Source organism: Dipodomys merriami, unplaced genomic scaffold, assembly GCF_024711535.1.
Source record: "Dipodomys merriami isolate MVZ:Mamm:240054 unplaced genomic scaffold, mDipMer1.0.p SCAF_476, whole genome shotgun sequence".
NCBI lineage: Eukaryota > Metazoa > Chordata > Mammalia > Rodentia > Heteromyidae > Dipodomys > Dipodomys merriami.
In genome coordinates, this window is record NW_027206042.1 from 396939 (window position 1) to 410160 (window position 13222).

Consider the following 13222-nt stretch of genomic DNA (forward strand, 5'->3'; position numbering starts at 1 on the left):
ATACTTTAGCAACCTACCTGTTGTGCATATTTCTATGTTATCTTAATCATTTTAAATTTCTTTCTTGAAGGACATATTTAAACACATATTTTAAACAAAAGTTATTTTTTAAAGGTATAAGATGATGCTACACAAAATGAACCCCAAGATAGGGACAGAAGTGGTTTTATCTTTCTTGCTATTGTTTTTAATGTATTTAGAATGTACTATGTGATTTTTTGTGTGTCTTTTGTATGTTCTTCCCCCATGGATTAACCCCCATTTTCACTGCATTTGATTCCTGTGCCCTGCATCTTGTATATACATTTTTTGTAAGTTAGGGAGGGGAAGGGAAATAACAAAATACTGAAATAAGGATACAGGTTGCCCCATTGTAACAATTTACCCATTGTTACCCATTGTAACAAGATACTATATTGAAAACAAACTCCACAACTTTGGGGCAGGGAAGGAGGAGTTGGGGAGGTAGGGAAGGAAGGGATGGTAGGGGAAAAACAAAGAAGGAGGTAACAATGTTCAATAGGAAATATACTTATTTCCTTACTCATGTAACTGTAACCCCTCTGAACAGCATTTTTCAATAAAAAATATAAAAAACACAAAATATATATGTTTACTTTGACTAATCATGTTTTTTTCAAAAGTAGATTGGAAGACACTACAGATTAATTTTCTTATATAACTGCTTTAGAAGGCAATTTTGGAAAATTGGAATTGTTATTTATTATAATTATAATGGCATCATTTTCACTAAGATAAATGCAGTATTTTGTTACTGTTATCTTTAAGGAAAGTACCTAGAAATTTGGTCCTTTTTTAATTTTTTATTTTTTGTCAATTATGGGCCTGGGCGCTGTCCCTCAGCTCTTCATCTCAAGGCTAGCACTCTACCACTTGAGCCACAGTGCCACTTCTTGCTTTTTCTGCTTATGTGGTGCTGAGGAATGGAACCCAGGGCCTCATGCATGCAAGGCAAGCACTCTACCACTGAACCACCTTCCCAGCCCCATTTTTTAAAAAAATTTTTAACAGCATAAATTAATGAGGCATTTCATTATGATGTTTTACATACTTGTACCTAATCACTCATGTAATGATCAAATTCACTCCATCTATATCATCCTTCTTAGCCCATCACTTTCCAATAGTTTATAGTTGGTGTCATCATGGTATTTTCACAAGTACACATAACATATCTTTGAGCATATTCACTCTTTCACACTCTCTTCTTTCCCCTTCTCTTTCCAGCTACCACACCAGTCCACAGAGGCTTCCTATATAACCCAGTCTGGGCTGGAACTCATGATCCTCTGCCTGGCTTCACAATTACATGCAAGCAAAGCCACAAGGCCCGACTCAACATGTCTTCTGATTATATTTACTGTTTTGTTTGTTTAAAACTACGATCTCTGAACTTATTTACCTGAAATAATGTAACAACTTTCCCTAGCTTTCCTAACATCACTTTCTAATGGGGGTAGGGAGTGAAAGAACTTTGATTTAAGAATTCACTAGTTCACCAGGCACTGGTGGCTCACACCTATAATCCTCGCTACTCAGGAGGCTGAGATCTGAGGATCAGGATTCAAAGCCAGCCGAGGCAGGAAAGTTTTTGAGACTCTTATTGCCAATAAAACCACCAGAAAACTGGAGGTGGCACTGTGACTCAGAGTTCAAGCCCCATGACCGACAAAAAAAAAAAAAGAACAAAAAATAATTTACTATCTTCTGCTGTCACTAAGGAAGCAGTCAGTCACTGACCACCAAAGTGGTTCATACTGATGGAAGAAATCACTGAAAGGGAGAGAGAAATGAAGGAAAGTCAATAATATAGTCAGCATACAAACTTAAGGTCATTGTGAGACAATTTTGAAAAGTATGGAGCAACTAGGAAAATGTTTATGTGTCCTTTGGTGAGTTTCATATAAAGTATTCAAATGAGAACACCAGCTTTTGGACTTTTTTTTGAAGGGTTTTAAAGCATTAATTTACTTTATTTTGTTTCAATTTCCAGTTAACTGTGAACACTTGTGTCAATCAGAGTTCTCTAGAAAAACTGAACCAATACGAGATAGATGGCTAGATAGATAGATAGATAGATAGATAGATAGATAGATAGATAGATAGATAGATAGATAGATAGATATAGATAGATAGATAGATAGATAGATAGAAAAGAATTGGTTTATGGCTTCAGAGAAAACTTATGCTCTGAAGTCCCAAAATCTATAAAGGACAAGCCGCAGACCTAGAAAAGTCAATGATGAGCTGGGCACCGGTGGCTCACACCTGTAATCCTACCTACTCAGGAGGCTGAGATCTGAGGATCTTATTTCAAAGCCAGCCCTGGCAGGAAAGTCCATGAGACTCTCATCTCCAATAAACCACCAGAAAACCGGAAGTGGCGCTGTGGCTCAAGGGGGAGACTTCTCACCTTGAGCTGAAGAGCTGAGGGACAGTGCCCAGGCCCAGAGTTCAAGCCCCACAACCAACAAAAAAAGAAAAAGAAAAGAAAAATCAAAGATGTTATTGCTATAGAAGTCCAGAGGCCTGAGGACCAGAACGATTGATGATATGAATTGTGGTCTATAAACTGGTAGGTTGAAGACCAACCCAGGAAATACTATTTTTTAAGTCAAGCCCTGAAGTTCCAGCTCCAACAGCCAGGCAGGATGAATTCCCACTTACTTACTTATTTACACCAGGCAAGTCTTCAATTTTAGCTAGATGTGCCCACTTATATTTGGAGAGCTATCTTCTTCACTCTGTTTATCAATTTAAATATTCATCTTAACCTAAAACATTCTCATAGACAAATGCCCAGTCATGTTTAAACAGATGTCTTGTACCATGGCCAAGTCAGGTTGATACATAAAATTAACCATCACAATGTTTCAAATATATATATTTATTTATTGTAAGGGTTATGGATTTCTGGATCTTCTTGATGTGATTCAAATTGTATATCAACACTGCAGACTGATCTCTATTTAGTACTAAAATGATAGACACAAGAAAAAGTCCCCACCCCTCCCTAGGCTACTGTGCCCCTTGGTGCATTTGATTTTCCTGGATCATGTCTGCACACATTTGAATTTTGGGTTACTCTGATTTAAGTTGCATTGTCTAGGACGGTTAATGTTGACAATAGAAAGGGTATAATTGTGTGTGTGTGTGTGTGTGTGTGTGTGTGTGTGTGTGTGTGTGTGTGTTCCTATAGCTATTATCTAGTAGAATCATATATCCAACTTAAATGAACTTGAACAGTCCAATGAGAATTGAAATTGAGGTAGCATGGACCCCCTAATGCGTTCCAATGGATCTGAAATTCCCAAATCCCTTCTCTCAAGCTCCTGATTACCTTAAGAACAGTGGTAAACAGCCACCACAAACTGCTCTGCTGGGCTCCTGGAGCACTATTCTAGATCACGCAAATACAAGAACATGTAATGTTGGGCAAAATGGACTGAGAGTTACAGCAGCACAAGTCCTTGAGCTTACGTGCTGATTGAGATAGAAATGATTCTGCAAGTGAATAAATGCCCCCCAGGAAATCAGTAACCATGCACTTTTTTAAAGGAAAAATTGATTTTGCAATCCTTAATTTCAGACAAATATTGGCAGTTTCTTATTGCCAGGAGGTATAAGTGAAGATTAAGCAGTAAGCCAGACAGCTGCTTTGAGCTAGAGAAAAGAAATTCAAAGTCCATTAACAAAGTAGTGAAATAAGTATGAAATAAATTGAGGTGTGGCTTCTAACTACCTAGATTCCTGAGTTCCTCCACCAACTCCTTTCTCTCCTGAATTGAGCATCTTACTGCAGTCTGGTAGACTTGATGCTCTGTCAAGGCAAAAAGGCATATTATATTCTTCTACTGCACATAGCTCTTAAAATTTCTGTATATGGCTAGCTCAATAAGGAGATGTACTAAATAAATAGATTTAATTTCTTAAATATATTTCTCGCATTTCTTAATTTCAATATTAATATTGGTTAAGACACTGCTAATTAAGGAAAATGAAATGTGTATATCATCACTTGTGCACACGTGCATGCATGCACACACACACATGAAATCAGCTGACCCTATCTTGCTGTTATTTGGTCAACATGGTAGATGGAGGAAGTGAAAGCTAGCTCTCATATTTATAATTGCAAGCTCAGTCACAGTTGCATGGCGCCTTTGTAAAATATATTCCTTGAATCCTGTAGATATTAATATTCCTAAATTAACACCTGTATCTCACAAATAGCAATGTCTGCCTAACATACTTAAAGATACACACGGAACTTGTAGTTTTTCCATGTACAGAACCCAAAAGAATCAAAAATCAAGGACAGAAGACTCACCTTGAAAATAAAATGAGATAAAGAGAGCAGAGCTAGAGCAAGGTTTTCATAATGTTTCCTTTTTGTCACAATTTTGAGACATTAGTGTTAGTGATGTTTTAAAAGGAGTAAATTGATGAATTGGTTTTCGAGGAAGAAATAATAGCAGCTTCCTCAAACTCTGTCTTTCTGAGGCAGAGGACACTGGAGTAAGCAGTAATCCAGGTAGAAGGAAATAAGTTTACACCAGGACATCACTCGAAAAAACATCAATGTATATAAAACATATTTGGAAGGGAAAATTGACAAGGATTCATATATGAAAAAGGAGGTAAGACCAAAAAAAATCAAGTACAGTATCAGAGTTTATACTGTTTATGACAGAGATAATGAGGAATCTCTTGATAGACATAATACTAATAGAATTCAAATAATAAAACGGGTCCTGATTCTACTAAAGCTGAGATGTCACTAGGATATATCTGCTCTGTGCCACAGTTTTCTCCTCCATAAAGCTGTGACAGCATCTTTTAAAAGACTTTAATGGGGATTAAATAAAGTAGTATAAAGCAATTAGAACAGTGTCTGGCATTTCTGCAAGCACTATCTAAGTGCCAATATTCAAATAAAATTGTCTCTTAGTATCATGGGAGATTAGTTCCAGCACCTCACACAGGATGCCCAGGTTTCTTATACAAAATAATACAATATTTGCATTATAGCTTATGTACATCCTCCCATATAATTTTAATCATCTATAGATTCTTATAATTACCTAACACAATATAAGGAAGAAGGAGAATGTTACCACTGAAATGCATATATAAAAAAGGAAGAAGACATGTTATCTGAGCTAAGAATGGCTTAAAAGGGGAGGGGGATAGGGCAAATCTCCAAGAGCTAAAGTCAGACTCTTGGCTGGAGGGGAGGGACACTGGGAAATACCAAGCCTCAACTCATTTGGCCCCCTCTTTTCATTATCTGACGCCAAACAGAGACCAGAGAGTGAGGGGATGAGAGTGGGCCCGTCTGCAGAATGCAGCCTCCTATGACACCACACGAGACAGGGAAGAGCCAGCGCAGCACACAATGAGCACTCACAGGTGTTCAATCTAGGTATCTGTGATAGCACACACCAAAGAAATAGACTACAACTCTCCAGAAATGCTTAGAGATGAACAGAAAATCAAGACACAAATTCTAAAAGTCGACTCTCGTTCAGGATATAAAAAAAGAAAACCCAAGAGAAGCTTGAAAAAACATCTATAACATTTGCTGAGAATCTCTGCATGTTTTTTATCTCACTGTTTTCCATGTGCTGACTCTATCATTTTACTGAGCCTATTTTTAATGATCAATTCTCCTGTTCCCCTTTTTTGATTGAGGCAAATTCTCCTCTCACTTTGTGGCTTCTGGAATTCATTTCACCTCATTAGAACATAGAGATATGCCTTTGAGATCCCACTGGCAAAAAAAGAAGAAGAAATATAATAAAAAGATAAAAGTTGATTGATTGTTGCAGTCACCATATTTCTAAGCAAATTACTTTCAATATCTTTAAGACAAACAGAAAAGGTACAGCAAGTAAATACCAACATATCTTGCCTTCTCAAAGAAGTTAGAAAAGCAGGAGAAAAGCAGACAAAGGAGTAAGGTCAGTCTGAAACCTTCAGAAACATTTGAAGAAATGTTTCCCTGGTTGGAAATGGAACCTGCCATGCACTGAGTCCTTCAAAGAAAATTATACCTACAACATTTGGTTAGGAATCAAACTCTATGCACAGTTTATTAGATTTTTCAGTGATCCACAGCCCAAGATAAGATTCAAGATTTGGGGCAGCAAGAAGTCTCACACAGTTCTTCTGTTAGAAATGAATTCAGTGGTGGTCTATTTTCTTTTTTAATATGTTTTTTATTGTAAAAATACTATACAGAGGGGTTACAGTTACATGAGTAAGGTAATAAGTACATTTCCTATTGAGCTTTGTTGCCTCCTCCTTCCTTTTCCCCCTACCATCCCTTCCCTCCCCACTACTCCCCACTACTCCCCATGCCCCCCACACCTTTACCCCCCCACACCCCCACCCCAGCCAAAGTTGTAAAGTTCATTCTCAACATAATGTCTTGTACATCTCATTGTTACAATGGGTCAACCTAACCTGTATCCTTATTTCAGCATTCTGTTTTTTCCCTTCCCCACCCCAAATTAGAAAAATGTATATACAAGATGCAGGACACTGACATCAAATACAGTGAAAACAGGGGTTATACCATGGGGGAGGAACATACAAAAGAAACAAAAAAATCACATAGTACATTATAAATATGTTCAAAACAATAGCAAGAAAGAAAAAAAAACATTTGTATCCCTATCTTGAGGTTCATTTCCCTTAACATCATCGTATATGGTCATAACTTTTGACCTTTTTGCTTGTCCCAAACATGTATTAGTTATTGCAAATAAGGGAAACCATGGGACCTATGTTTCTTTGGGCCTGGCTTACTTCACTTAATATGATTTTTTTTCCAAGTCTTTCCATTTCCTGCAAATAGGGCTCAGTCCATTATGGATAAATTGCTTATTGTAATTTCCCAGGGCCTGCCTATCTTTGAGCTTAGACAGGCAGGTGTATTTCTCAAAATTCATAGCTTTAGACTATGAATCAGATGGGGGCTTTAACAAACAGACACAGATTTGGTCGTGGGGTATTGGTGTTGTTGGGGTGGTGGCACAGTTGCAGAAGTACCACAGCTGATAAAACTCAGATATCTCATCATATGGGGACTGAGTCAGATGTGAACAGTATTCTGTTGTTATAATTTCTCTTTTAAGAGACCTACAATTTTTACCAGTGCCCTGTGTTGTATACCTCCTAATCCTAACCATAGCAACTTGAAGTTTAAACACCATGTATTTTTTTCAAAAGTTGTGAAAAGCAATAAGATTATTTCCTACGAGTTCTATTTAAAATATCTCTAGAAATTCTTTAGGCTGGAAGAAAGCATCTGATGATTTTTTTTTCATAAACAGGTAATATTGTCATTTCTCTGATATTCAGGCATGGAGAGGTTGAGCCTGATTTCAAATAATCATTAAACCCTTGGAATTTACTTTAAGGAAAAGCTCAACCACATAGCTACCCTGAATAAGCAGGCAATTCTTTGGAACATAGAAGATTAACTACATAAATTGATAGCATTTTAGGTCCATTTTATCTTTATAGCCACATAGTATTGACCTTTGATTATGAAACTGGATGATTCCAGCAGAAATACTGGACCAAAGTAAATGTCTAAATAATCCTTAGACTTTGGAGCAGAGAATTATTTTATTTGCTCCATTTTCTTCAGAGCCTAGAAAATAACTAAAACATCATAAACACTTGATCAATAGTTGTAGAGTAAAAAAATGAATGAATGAATGATCTCCTTAACTTAATCTAAAACATCCAGCTCCAGAGTAGAGAAAAGCACTCAATAGTAGATCAGCTTGTGACCTTGAGTGGAAGAAAACCTATGGGTAATTGAATTGGGTTATAATAATGAATTTGTCTGGCCTGAAAATTTATTTATGGTTCAGGAAGCTCTTCTAGAGTCAGCCTATAATGTCAGAATCAGCCTATCCTGACTTCAAGTATCCTGAACTCATAAGCCTTGTAACTCTATCAGCCTTTCTATATATTTTAGATATATTGGTATATTTTGTTTCTTAGCATAAATGGTCATTGAGATAACAAATGTTCTCTTCCCTAGTTCAAGTAAGCGAGATGATCATCATCATAAATTCAGTCTCAAATCATCCCAACCCCAGGTAATTTCTTTTTTGATTTCACATTAATACAAAGAATGGTATTGTTAAAATGGCAATGAATCCTTGTAAAATTCAGCCTTGAAGAAAGATCATGTCAATCCATTTGTTTTTAAATCTAACCTGCAAGCAGGTATTCTAGTGAGTCAACCAGGACCACTATCTTTTGCTTCTCTGCAGACTTTCAAGGAAAGATTCTGCATCACCTGATTGATCAGAGAAACGGCACTGCGAATAGGTGACATATGGAGAATGTCTTTAAACTTGGCTTTTAGGTTTCACTCTTGGCATTGACTTATGTCACCAGCTAGATGGAAGTCTTGACCAGAGGAAGAAAGTAGGAATAAACAAACAATGCTACCTTCAGTATGCCTTTGGGAAATGTTTATATTGCCACCTGCTCAGAAGCCAAAAAAAAGTGTGTTTCTAACTTAGGACATTTTGCTTGGGTGCTTTATTTTATTCATGTATGTAGTATGTGCTGGTTGTTCACTACACTGTAGCCACTAGGCTAAGAGTAAGTCAGATGTCATAATGTTAGGTCAAAGGAAACCTTTGAAACTGCAATAGGGTTCTTTTTATCAGCATGAACTGGGCCCACTTAGGCTGTTCAAAGCCTTTCATGAAGTAGTCAATTCCAGATTAATTGTTCCATGTGAATCATTTGTATCATTTTCATGATGAGGCAGAGTGATCAATCACTCAGCTCAAGATTACAGGGAACAGAGGAAACAGAGGAAATTCCAATACAAACTGAGTTCTTGCTACCAAAGCTCCCCTGCAACATGTTATATTTACTTCATTGAAATCAGCTCACCTACGTTGGCATTTTTCCTCCCATTATATTCATATATAATGCATGAAAATGTGAGTCAAATATCTCTATCTAATGAGGATTGAAAAAATTCTTTGATTCCTTAAGGAACTAAAATTTTAAATAGAAATAAAATATGCAAAATTATAAGTAGTTCAAGAGATATTGCAAATGAAGTAGATTAAAATAGATTAAGCATAAAACTAGATTTGATAAGATAAAGAGATCCCTAAAAATCAAATCAATCTCTGATGGGCTAAAAGTGTCTAAAGCTATGTATTTGGAACACTTTTTCCATGTCCTAAGAGGCAAGTCTTACATTGACACCCCTAATGAGAGATTTCTGAATAAAAATCTACTATATTTGAAACTTAAACTGAAAGCTTACAGTTTGTGTTTTTCAGGCTAAAATCTGGGTTCTTAACTTAGTCTTCTTTTCCCTTGAAGGTCTAATACTGAGATTTTCCTCTGACTCCTCTTCCAAGTCTACTCTCTTAAGCAGATTGTCAACGTGGCTCTTGAGCCCTGGTAATAGCTTATGCAAGTCTGGAAAATAGCACTTATTACCCTGTATTATAATCATTTGTTACTTATCCACATTCCTCACACATAATAGCTTTGGAAAACAGAGATTAGATCATTAGAGCTAGCACATATTGAGTGCACAGTCCTGGGGTAGACACAGCTCAATATGCCCTGCTATCTAACTTAATTCTAAAAACAAGTCTATGACCTAGATAATCTCCCCATTCTCCAGATAAAACAAGTAAAAGACAATTCATCTTAAGACAGGATAGCTAATGGAAAGTGACAGGAGAATTAGAAAATATATCAGATATTAAGCCAGTTTCAGGAGCTAAGACAGACCAGAAAATAAAACTAAAAAAAAAAATCACTAGAACAGCAGGACATTGAATTAACTTATACAAGAATGAACAGATTTGAATTCTACCACTCTCTATTTTCTCTAGGGATGTTAAGTGAGATACACTATCCCTAGAGTAATAATTAGGTCTGAGAATAGAAACATATGGTTTTTGTAAATCTGTATCCAGGAAGAATACCTTCACACACACACACACACACACACACACACACACACACACACACAGAGAGAGAGACTCCTATGTCATAAAACTCATTTAAGACCAACTCAGAATCATGGTCTCCATGACATATTCAGGTGAACAATTCTGAACTGGAAATCTCCAGCCCAGTTAAGGAGCAATACTCTGGGCCAATGATTACCCACTGAGTCTTGGCTCTTCACCTTCTAACACCTGGAGCAAATTCAAGCCCACTCTCTTCTTTATTTGCACACTGCTTGGTCTTTTCATACTAAAAAAAATCCCTGCTAATTGCTAGCTATATGCTAGCACAAGTGTTCTGATAACTTCAAAATAGATTGCATCATTAATTCAAGTTCCTGGTTGTGTCAGTAGAATTTGAAAATTGAGTAAAAGGTCTCTTTGGAAGTCTCTCCAATATGTAAAAACTCAAGTAAGTTAAATTCCAAGGACATACAACTTAACCACACTTTGTTCAAAGTTTTATTTGCCAGTCCCAATCCAATCACTACCACAAAGCACATGTTCAATAAGTTATGTATTAAAAGTTGAATGAAAGACCAAAATAGATCAACCACTAGTACTCGCTCACTCCCTTATGCCTCAGCCTTCACAGGAAGAGACTTACAGCCCATACAGAGATTAAATTAAATTGCTTAACTATACAGTGACCAACTTATGCAAGGAGGTAGTTCAAAATTATGTGATATAGCAGAGGGACAGAAATGCAGAAGTAGGCTCTCCACACACAAGGCACCAAGTGGAATTTCATAGTTGGCTCTATTTAATAGCATATACTTAGATCCAAATATCTCAAGACCTTCATGAAATATTCAAGGTTTTATATTCATGAAACCCTCATTGGGATTCATAAATACTAACACTAATATTTTGCCGAGGGCAAAAAAAGGTTATAAAATTAAGTGATTTCATTTGGCAAAGATCTGTCAGTAAATCTATGGGTATGACTGAAATAGAGGCTATAAATCTAACTACATAGTCTCAAGAGACAGTATGTTTTCTCCACAGCTCTGCTGGACTCTCTCCTAATGTGTTTTCTTCTTCTTCAACCTCCTCCTCCTCCTCCTCCTCCTCCTCCTCCTCCTCCTCCTCCTCCTCCTCCTCCTCCTCCTCCTCCTCCTCCTCCTCCTCCTCCTCCTCCTCCTCCTCCTCCTCCTCCTCCTCCTCCTCCTCCTCCTCCTCCTCCTCCTCTTTGGGTAAACATGCAAGGTATGAAGTAGGGAAAAATGGGAAAAAAACTATGGAAAATGGAATGAATATATGAGATCTGGAAAGCAGGATATTCTTAAATCCCTTTGTGAATACCCATTTTCTTTCTGCTACATTCATTTTTCCCAGTCATTCCTCAGTAGCTATAAAGGTGTTACTGACAACACCCTTTGTAGGTGTTCTCTTAAATGAGCCCAAAGATAAAATTTTCTTTAGCTCTACAGTCTGTCAGTATCATTCTGGGATTCTCACATTTCACAAATTCTTATCAACTTTGCTCCCAAATTAAACAGATTAACAAGATAGAATACAACCTTCCACTGGTATTTTTCCAGCATTAGCCTTAAATCTTCTTGCTGTGATACTTGAGCATGAGACTAGTGGAATTCAACACAGCAATGTCAAAAGTGAAAAAGAAAATACAACTATCTCAGCAGATGCTGGTGGCTCACATGTGTAGTCCAAGCTACGCAGGAGGCTGATCTGGGGATCACATTTTGAAGCCAGCCAGAGCAAGAAAGTCCTTGAAACTCTTTGTTCCAATAAACTACTCAGAAAAAGCCAGAAGTGGTGCTGCAGCTCAAGCAGTAGAGCTCTAGCCTTGAGCACAAAAAAGTTCAGAGAGAGCACCTCTGGGTGCTCTGAGTTCAAACCCCAGGATCAGCAATGTGGTATGTATAATAAAATGGAATGCTATGCTTCCATCAGAAAGAATGACACCACCCTATTTGTTAGGAAATGGAAAGACTTGGAAAAAATCATATTAAATGAAATAAGCCAGACCCAAAGAAATATAGGCCCCATGGTTTCCCTTATTTGCAATAATTAGTATACATCTAGGATAATCTTATCAGATGAGCAGAAAAGCTCAAAAACTATGTACATACAACCATGTAAGATGTTGCTAAGAGAAATGAACTTCAATATATAGACACAGAGGTCTTTGTTGTTGTTGTTTTTAATGTACTAAGTGATGTTTTTTGTTTCTTTTGTATGTTCTTCCCCTTATGGTATATCCTTTGTTGTCACTGTATTTGATTTTGGTACCTTGAATCTTATGTATACATTTATCTAATTTGAGGAGAGGAAGGGAAATAACAAAATGCTGAAACAAAGACACAGGATGACCCATTGCAACAATGGCACTCACAAGACACTATGTTGGAAATTAACTTTACAATTTGGGGCTGGGGAAGAGTAAGGGGGAAGGGGAGGGAAGGGAGAGTAGGAGAGAAACAAAGGAGAGGGTAACAATACTGAATAAGAAATGTACTCATTACCTTACTCATGTAACAGTAACCCCTCTGTACAGCATCTTTACAATAAAATAAAATTTAAAAAAATACATCCGTACATATATACATAACCATTTCATTTATGCAGAAACACATGTATCTTTCTAATTGCTCACATTCTTTAGAAATCTGTCAGATTAATTAGAATGGACCAAAGAATGTAATTCTTCTTTATTCAACTGATTGATTTAGAATTATAATATTGGGTAGATAATAAAGTATAGATTAACTTGTTTTTAGACACACAAAAAAAATCAATGTGATTTAAATAAGCCTAAAATGTTAACATAAAATCAATATTTAACACATTAATATTTAAATTTTATGCTGAAGATGCATTAAGGATTTAATGGGAAAAATAAAATTATTCTAAGGTTCAAAATTAAGTAGAGTTAATACCACAAACAACATATCATTTTTGCTGTTTCCAGAGCTAAAAGTTCTAAAGCACAATGGGAGGTAAAATGTCTCACTGGAATAATAATAATTTAACTCTCCTACAACTGAAAAAAATGAGCTATGATTAGTTGTCAGTTTGTGAGTTCATATTGAAAAATGTTTTGCTTCTGTACTAATAAGAATCTAAATGCTTATAATTTTTCAAAATTAATTTTATAGAAGTCTATTCAGAATTCTTTGTTAAAAGAATGAATAAGCAAAGTATAAGAGTGAAGATAT